We start from the raw sequence: 10,253 nt of genomic DNA on the forward strand, positions 1-10,253 counted from the left end.
TTTTACACAGAAAGCTAGGAATTACATCATTTTGAGTCCTCCTGTTATATACTAGCATTTTGTAGGTGAGTAGCAATCTTATGAATATACACCTTGCAAGTTTTTATAGTATATGCATCCTTGAGATAAAATTTCTCAATGTGACTGGAAAATAACACATTTTTTAACAGACTCAAACATATTTAGCTTTTCTGTACTATCAGAAAAACCAAAAAGTATATAAAATTAATAACCTGTGCTTAGTAATTAATTCTTAGCACGTTATTACTTAGAAATGTTCCTGGTATGCAATGAATGTGTATAACTTAACTTGATTTATCATTAGTCTAAGGTTGAAAATTCTGAAAATGACTTTAGAGAGTGATTTATATAGACATGAAAACATAATTGATGTTTGTCAGAATAATGAATCACTTTGATGAAGCTCAAATATATGTTTTTTGCAATATTAAATCTCTAGTACCTATAACACTTGGTTGCTACACCTGTATAAATTTGGGAAGAACATACACAAATAGAATAAAATGCATAATTATGTTATAATTAATAATTATTACTCAAAAGACATGACTGCTTTCACTATAGCAACAATATGAATCAGTCTTCATCAAAGATTAGATTAAGTATGAGAATTTGAATTTTTAAAACATTTGGGGTAGTATTATAAAATTGGCTTTTGCACCACTTTGGTTTTATTAGGAGGACACGTATTTTAAAAATTTCCACATGAGACATGTTAGAAATTCATGTGATTTTTTTAATTCCTGGGAATTTTAGTATTATTTTATTTTCATAAGTACTTATTCATATCTAAAGCAATAAGGATAGAGTTCATTTAAATAATTTACTAAATCATCATGGTATTACCATCCAAGGCTAGGAAAATGCCACATTATATTACCTATTTCCTTATATGTTTTCATATAGGAACACAGAAGCAGTCACACAGATCTTATAATATAACATTGAGTCTGTAGTTTTTTGTGAATATTATGGACATTTTGAAAATATTAATTCTTCCAATCTACGAGCACAAAACACCTTTTAATTTATTTGTGTTCTTCAATTTCTTTCATCAATCAGTGTTTTATATATTGTAATGTACAGATGTTTAACCTCTTTGGTTAAATTTATTCTTAAGCATTTTATTGTTTTGGTAAACCAGTTTTATGGTTTCTAAAGAGTCACAGGGAAAGAGCTCCCTGTCAGTCAAAGGGACAAATCTTCCAGGTCCCCCAACACATTATCTTATTTGGAAGGAAAAATATACATTAAAAGTTGCCTATAATAAAGACCCTACAGTTAACACTGACATTCTTAATATTATTTTACAGGGCTTAGGTCCTAATAAAATGCCGCTAGGGACTGGAGAATTTGAGGAGCAGTAGCAGTGGAAGGCCAGTAGCAATGCAAGTCTATAACACCTACCCAGTACAAGGCACTTGTGAGCTCAGTAGAGTACCTATAGCCAGAGGCACAGCAGGGGAGCATAAATTAGCAGATACTGAGTGCTTCACAGTCTCTGCTAGAAACAAAGGAAAGGCCACATGTCCTGTGAGCATGTGAGAAGGGTTCTACAGGTACTCCAACGTGAAGTACTTGGACCTCTCCAAAGGGCAATATTGGTTTCCCACAGCTTGCATGTGAGAATCTAGAGTGTGCTGCAAACTTAGTCCCAAACTCCTGATACTGACACCTCCTAGAGAGCATGGTATCCTCAGCTTTCCTTACATGATTGCAAAAACTTAGCACATAGTCTGCTACCTGATCATTTTGAAATCTTAATTACTAGCCTGAATTAGGTTCTTTGGGTGAGAATAGGACAGAATCTGTGGGAAAGTGCTCAGAGTCCACACTACAACATGCATTGCTTTTCAATGTGCTGGAGGTTCTTGGAGTTCTGAACCTTCTCCAGCCTTATCTCTGCCTCTCTTGCTCATGAGGAGCTATGGGCATGGTGTAAATAGCCAGCTAGCCTTCATGAAGCCTGTGCTGAGGAATGTTCTCAAAATATTTATGCAGGGACTCTGGGGCTAGTGTGAGATCTTCCTCCTCTACCTCTCCTTCTGGCACAAGTCACTTGCACAGTCCAGATAGCACCTATGTCTGAAGAATGGAGAAAGAATCAGAAGTTGTGAAAAAAGCTACAAATTTTAGCTCCCATTGGACACATACACATGCCCCCTGAAGTACCTTCTGGCAAACATTTCCTCTACTCTACAGCTATGCCCTTCTCTGGCCTAGATGTAAGTGAGTCTTGTGAGTGTTCTAAGCAGCAGGACCTCTGGTCAAGAATGGCTCCTGTTGCCCTGTGTTCTCCCCAGGAAGGGAACACAGTGGGCAGAATTTGAAGCAGCCTAGATGTGATTACCCTCTTAGCAAGTTTCACTCAGAGTCCAGGGCTGGACTGAACTCATCAGTGAGGACAGAACTCAGCTCTGTCTGGAAACACACTGTCCCTTTACTAAGACTTCCTTTGGTCCTCCTTGCACATATTTGTATTCTAATGGGGCAGAGTGGGGGTTGGGGGAAGAACAGCACAATGAGGGGACAGAGAAGAATGTATCCATTGGTACAAACCAACATGGCACTTGGGAAACTTCTGTGATATGCAGGGCCTACTGATGGTGACTCAGGATGTCACCTCACAAAAGGAAACCTTGTTGTCATTCTTTTTAAATGGGACTTCCTGAATAAGTTGCATCTATATTATCCTAAACCCAGCAAACATACACATATACACACACACTCACAGAAAAAAATACATTGTGAGTTCATCTTTTTATTGCTGGTATAAATGCTGAGGAAACAAGGATGGCCAGGGCAGCATGGCAGGCCCACTTGTAGGTGGCATCCTAAGAACTGATTATTATATAGACCATGAAGAAAGATGGCACTCTGTGGTCCCTCTAACCTCATGGGGAAATTATTGTACCATGGAACATATTGAGTACCACTGACCATTGGTTCCTTTTTGATTTTCCTATATTTGGTTCTCCTATTCTTAAACCCAATCTGCAATCAGAGGGAAAAGTGATTACTGTATTCAACAGTGAATAATACTATGGGAATAACACCTCATGCAACTTTCTATACCAGTAGGATTTTAAATAGCACAGCAACAACTCTTTTTTGATTGACTTAATCTGTAATAGTACTACAGGGGTTGATCAGTGGTGAAGCACATGGACAGAATGTGTAAGGTCCCTGTGTTCTATCCCCAACATCTCAAACAACAACAACAGCAACAAAAATAACTACTTTAGGAAACACTATACCTTCTCCTTCAGCTCAAACATAGTGAGCACCAACTATGTGCCAAGCTCTGGAATAGGCTCAATACTTGTCTGAATCCTCCATAATTTGAATGTTCTTTATAGGTTTCTTCCAGTTATTTGGATGGAGGTCTATCTTATGAGTTGCTCCACATCCTTGGGGTTAACTCAATGCCCCATAACAAATAAAAGGAAGGTCTGCATCTTGACAACTGTCCTACACCTGTACAGTGGGCTTGTGTCCCTTACTCACTAGGAATTCTTTCATCTTATTTCTTGTGAAAGTTGGAGGTCACAACACTGGAGCCAAAATTAATATTATGTGGATGGGAAAGGCTCCCTGATTGCAAACCTCACCTGCAGCTTGAAGTCAGTGATCCATAGTGAGATGCACATAGGATTTTTAGACAGACGCTGACTTCTAGAATCTATAAAGGATTATTGCTCCTCTGAAAACTCTTGCAAATTGGTAGCTGGTTAACAAGAAAGGCATAGACACTGCTTTGACACTGTAGCCTGTAGTGTTAGTGAAAGGTGAGACAAATCCCATCCAAATGATTTAAATTCTCAAAATTTTTTCCACCCAAGAGTTTGGAGAAAGGCAAATTATTGTCACCAACTGCAGGCAAATTTGAGATTTCCATCTTGCTACACCCTCCAAACCTTTCTGGAGGTTTCAGGTACACTGCCAGGTTCCTGACCCAGTGTAGATTGCTCAACATATGGGAAGCCCAAGGCCTTGCTGCTCAACCACATCTAAAGCCAATCTCTTACTCTAGAGGCCAAAGAGTATAAACAGCATTTAAGGAAGATTTTCTATACCAATGCAGTGACAGGGGTCCAAAATCAACTGTTCCCTAAATATCTGCTGTGTATGAATAATCAAATAGTCAAAATTACCTACCATATATTAGCACAGAGGTTCCATTGTATTTAAGCCTTTTGGGAGTTTCCAAATTAAAAATTGCAAGGGACACATGAGCCCTTTCTGACTGCCTGACACCTCCTTCTTCTACATGAATATGTGATGTGGCAAAGGCCAGTACACCAGAGCACCTATGGAGGGGAATTCAAGCCTAGCAGTTGGTGAAGTCTCCATGAACAGAGGCAAAGCACCCAGTGGCTGACTGGCATAGGCTGATATGAAACCTGTGTTTCTCATACTCATTTCTTAAAAGCAATCTATTATGTCTGCAGAAGAGAGGTAGAAACACATTCTTAGAAAATTTATGGTGTCAAGGGTGGAAACATGAGAACCTGTAGACTCTTCATTCATTTTTTTCCTGTGATTCATCTTCTCTTCAGAACTCTATGGAGAGAACAGATAAATTTGGGAAGGGGAGAAAACATCTCACCGAAACGCTCAATGTTTCTTTTGCTCTCAGTTTGCCTTATCAGACTGGGTAAATACTCCCTCCTTCTCCCACCTTCTTCCATCTGACCTGTGGATGACAGACTGTGGTATTAGGACACCAGCACTCACTGGCACTTGTACTTTTAAGCTTCTTTCCTACAATCTGAGTGTAAGTAAACATACACTAATTACTCACAGATTGTGTTCTATGTGTAAGTTTATCCCTTTTTCCAATTTATATTAATTAGTATTATTATGTAATTACTTAAGTTTGTTTTTTAATAATTTGGTACAATTAAAGCATCTTGCAATCTGTTCCTCCCTGCAGAATTTGGAATTCTTCCAATGTCACATGCCCACACATAAGTTAAGTGCTCCCTAAAGGGTAGCCATGTTAGAAGAGTTGAACTTTATTATATATATATATATATGTATATATACACATATATATACATATATATTTATATTTATATATGCATGTGTCATAATTTTACCTATTTATATTTAATTTGCACACAAAATAAGAGAAGCAGATTTTTGTTATTGTTGTTGTTTTGCTTTTGCTTTTTTATTAGCAAATCACATTTTCTCCAACAGTGGGAAAGAACAAAAAACCTGGAATTTACTTATTCCATTTTCCTCCTTAAAAATTCCAAGTACCAATGCTTGTTATTGAACATAAAACACAATAAGGCCAACCAAATTTTTAAGAATTCTTGAAGGGGGAGGATATAAAGAAACAGTGTAGAAGAGTGAATTTGGTGGAATTATTATATACTCATTTATGCAAATGATAAAATGAAACTGTTCTAGGAATGGGGAAGGGAGGATAAAGGAGAATGATGGAGGAGGTGAGTTCAACTATGATACAGTGTAAGAACTTTTGTACTCAGAATGTACCTTCAGTACAACAATAAAAAAAAAAGTGCGGGCTCAAGTGATAAGAGCACCTGTGTAGCAAGTATTAGACCATGAGTACAAACTCTAGTACTGAGAAAAAAAAATGTTGATTGATCAAAAGAATAAATAAAGTCTGAAATAAAACTATCCAAGTCCCGAACCAGGCTTTTGATTGACTGCCTGACAAATGCTTGTTTCATATTTATTGACCTTCATTGTGACTTCAGTCATTTTGATGACTCTTGCACGTTCTCTTCTGTGGAGGGAAAAGCACAAATATCTAGTGCTCAGGATTAAAGATGAAATGAAATAGAATTTGTACATTTTATGCTTGTTCTTCTATTTACAATATTTCCTCACAACCACCCAAGTATACTTTTCTATAATTCTCAGAGCCAGTATTATTCTACAGGTAATTTCACCTTGTCACAAATATAAGTTTTCATTAAGAGCCGGGTGGTCAAAGCATGTTAAAGCACTGGTTACTTTGCTTTGTTTTGATTTTTTTTTTGAGATAAGATCTCAGTATGTAGCTTAGACTGTCCTGGAAATCACTATGTAGACAAAGAAGGCATTAATCTTAAAATACTCCAGCCCCAGTCTCCTGAGTGCTTGGATTGCAGGCATGTGCCATCATGCACAGCTATTTTGCAAAACTTAATAAAGCAATACAAATAACTATATGCCAAATAAGCCAGACTAAGACAAATATGGAATGTTCTCTTTTATATACATAATCTAGACCTTTAAAAGAATGACAAAAGCATAAAATGTGGGGATTCTTGGAGGTGAGAAACAACAAGAAAGGAGAGGGTGAAATGGGCAACAAATGATCTAAGTACTTCATACTCATATATGAAAACAGAACTATGATCTCAAAATTGTTATGAAAGGGGGATAACAATGAGTAATACATGGGGTGAATTAGATCCTATTACATATTTGTATGTACAGAAATATCACACAGAAATCCCTTTCTGCAATTACTATATACTAATAAAAATTAAACTCCTCCAAAAAATCTGGAAAAAAGTCTTAAAAGTGACATTTTTTTGAAAAGGACATATAGATGACCACGAAACAAATAAAAAGATGCTCAACATAACTAATCACTAGGGAACCGCAAGCCCACCCCCTGTGTTTCAGGTCACCTATGAGCATCAGGTCATCCATGAGGCCTTGAGCTCCTTCGCTAAAGTGGGTGCCAGTTGCTGCTGCATATAGTTTAGGATCAACCTACATTTCACTCTCATCGACTCCCAGGCAGTAGTAGTTTTGAAGGAAGGGTCCTGCCACACCATGACTGTAACTCTTAAGGAAGCTGTGGTGCCTCCACACACAGGTGCTTGTTGGAGACAGCAGGCTCAGCATTTCTGGTTAGGGAGATTTGTAGTGGTCGCAGAGTTCTGTGACCAAACTCAGCACATTTAGCAGGCGTGTTTGACATCCACATGCTCTGGTTCAGAGGAAAGATACTGGCTTTCTGCTTAGCACCAGTTGCAGTGGGTGGGGCTTGCTTAGGCGCTCAAGTGATGGGGTGTGGCCAAGCAGATGAGGGCCTGGTGGAAAACAAAGTTGCCAGTAGGGGGCGTGGGAAAAGGGGAGGGTGGAGAAGAAAGGCGCCTCTAGTGGTTATGTGTGGAATAGGCTCCAATCGGACCTCAGCAGACTACGCTTGCACCCCAACAAAGACGCTGAAGAAGGGACAGTGATGAATTGATTGCATGCTGATATGGGGCCGTAGGATGGAGGAGGAGGGAGAAATCACACTTAATAGAGAAAGCCTTATGATAACAATGAGATAACTTCCTTCTGCCCCACCTACCACATGTCGAAGCCAACCTACACATAGCATGGAGACTGGGAATTAAGTTGACATGATGAGCTGGATGACAGCATGCTTCTGATATCTGCAAGGACACTGAAGGAAGTGGGAGTAACCTCTTCTAAGCCCAGGAACCAGTAATAAGGGTTGGATTTTTCCAGCATATTGGCTGGTGACACAAAGTCTGAGGCCAAACATAAAAGCTTGCCCACTGTTTCTCAAATCTGGTAATGTGGACACCACATGAGATCCTTTGCTGTTTGCGTTGTAGTGAAGATAAATAAGGTAATATTCAGAAACTGTAAGGCACAATACCTTAGCCATAGTAAGCAATACACACCTGTAAAAAAAACAATCACAAAAGAGAATTTGGGCTCAGGTATTAGCAATTTTGTACTTGCTTACTATGTGAGAGGCCCTGTTTTCAAAACCTCATAAACACTTGTAACTCTGGAAAGAAATTTTATTCTTTTTTTTAGTGTGCTTGGGAGGGCAGCTGTATTAATATTTTCTTAGACTAAAAATGCAATTTTTTAAGAGGGAATTCTTGTAACCTGGCAACCTGTACTTTAAGCATAGACTCAGAGTTTCAGGCTGGCCTAGATAATTACAAAGACTATTTTCACAAAAATGAGCTTTTTTACAGATGTGAACATCATTGTTCAGGAAAATAAAGCATTTGTTCAAAATAGAGCTAACTGTTGAGTGGTCAAGTCTTCTGATTTTCAGACAGGTCATCTTCGATAAGTACCAGGAGGAGGCCTTTGAATATATTAGAAGAATTTTGGGTGAAAATAAACATTAGACTGAATTTGCCACTCTAGAGTAACTTTCTGTGGCTAGGTAAGAAGGACCTATCCTCATACAAAAATGCGATACTGTTAGCACAGAGAAACGAAGGTGCAAGCACAAGATTGTCTCCAGTGAAAACAAAATTAGGCAGGTGGCATAGGGAGAACACCTGCAATACTGCCAAACATCTCCCTTCAAAATTTGGAATACCTATGGGCTTGAAACTTAATGGAATTAGGGCCCTGTGTACACTACAGTTGCATATAACTACACGGCCTTCCCAACCTCTGACCCAAATAAGTTTAATCATAAGAAAAAGTCCTACAAAATCTTCAGGAAGATGGTGATGCAGACCATTTCTGAGGGGAGACAACTGAGAAAATTTTATTTTTTTAAAGAAGTGTTATATTCATTTTTACACTTGTGTGTATTTGTAAAAATTGGTGGTTGGTGGTTTTAGGTTTAGGACAGTATATATAAAAAGGCAGATCTTTGAGGCTGTGGCCTACCAATAGAGGCAACTATCATCTTCATTGTGATTCTGACATAGAAAGGCCTTTGCACTCAGCAGCATGTGGATACCAGCATCAAGGGACTGTCACTTGTCCCTTTCACAGACTGCAGCAACAGGATCAAGAGATTTTTGTATTGTAGAACTCAGCAAGGTAGAGAGAGGAAGGAGAAAAGAAAGAACATTGGTAAGAGAAAAAGAAGTTAGGAAGAATGGGATGCTGTGAGTAGCAGAAAGGACCAACAGTAGTGGGAAGCAGCCATTGGGAGTTCAGATCTGGACCTAAGCTTGATGTATTCTGGGACTCTGAATGAATTAATATCTCTAACTCTCAGCTTCTCCATCTATGAAATGAGGATAACAAAAGGCTCACATCACAGGGTTTTCATCAGGATTCAAGGACTTAATGTACACAGCTTTTGTCATTTTTTTCTTCTACCCTGCATCCCCACTCTATCAGCAAACCCTGTCACTCAACCCCTCAAAGCTCCCTAAACTTTCTCTTCCTCTCTGACATTCCAAACAGCTCACCAGCATTATCTCAAACCTGAGATAGGGCAGAAGTGTCCTATCTCCGTGCTTCCCCCTTGTTTCTCCTATGAACGTCTTCCCCTCAGTAGCCTTCTTGATTCATGGATGGAAATGTGACTAAACTCTGATACGCACCATCTTACCACTGTTTCAATGCTTATCCTTGACTTGGGCAGAGACCAGGCACTTAATACTCAAACTAGTATTACAGTTTTATTTTATCATAGTAGTAATAAAATGTACTAAGCCAAATGAGAAGAGGTGTCAGCTCAAGGAAACAGGCACATTTCCCGGCACAGTACTGACAAATGCAGCATCCAACAGAGGTTTAATGACTGAAGCACATTTTGGTATAATTCACATGGCCTGTGTACTATTTTCACAAGAAATGTATGTATAAGTCACACATTGATAGATGATATATAAATCTGATATATAAATCTCTCTTCTCCTTTGTGTCCTTGAGAATAAAAGTAATTAAGTAGGGAAGGTGAGGCTCCATGATAAGGTCATTTGTGAAATTTTATAATCATTACCTCAATTAATCCTCACCATATCCTCATCAATGATGTAAGTGTATTATTTCCACATCAAAATCCCCACCAAATTAATAAACTATGTACAGTGAGATTCAGATACCAGCATTCTGGAATCAGGTCCTTTTCACATTATTTTGTTATTTCAGATTCTGCTTGGGAACTAATTTTGCTTAAAATGTGGCTGTACTGTGCATTCGGGTTTTCAAGGAGACAATGGAAAAATTAAATAAATATTGGCATGTCAGGTGCCAACATAGGGAAACATGCACACAAGTCTCTGAGAATGAAAACTCTGGAGTATCCCAGGGAGATGAGACATGGGAGAGAACACTGGGCTATCATAGATGTCACAACCAGCTTACTGCACACAATGATTCAAACCCCTGTTGGTCTGTTATATGATAACTAACCCAAAGATGCAAATGCATCATGAAGGAGTAAAGATTCCAGCAAGAGCCCTACTGAGGAGAAGGAACTTTGGCTTGGATTTTCCATCCTTGGCATAATTTTGGACATGAATTGGTCA

Source organism: Castor canadensis, chromosome X (genome assembly GCF_047511655.1).
Source record: "Castor canadensis chromosome X, mCasCan1.hap1v2, whole genome shotgun sequence".
NCBI lineage: Eukaryota > Metazoa > Chordata > Mammalia > Rodentia > Castoridae > Castor > Castor canadensis.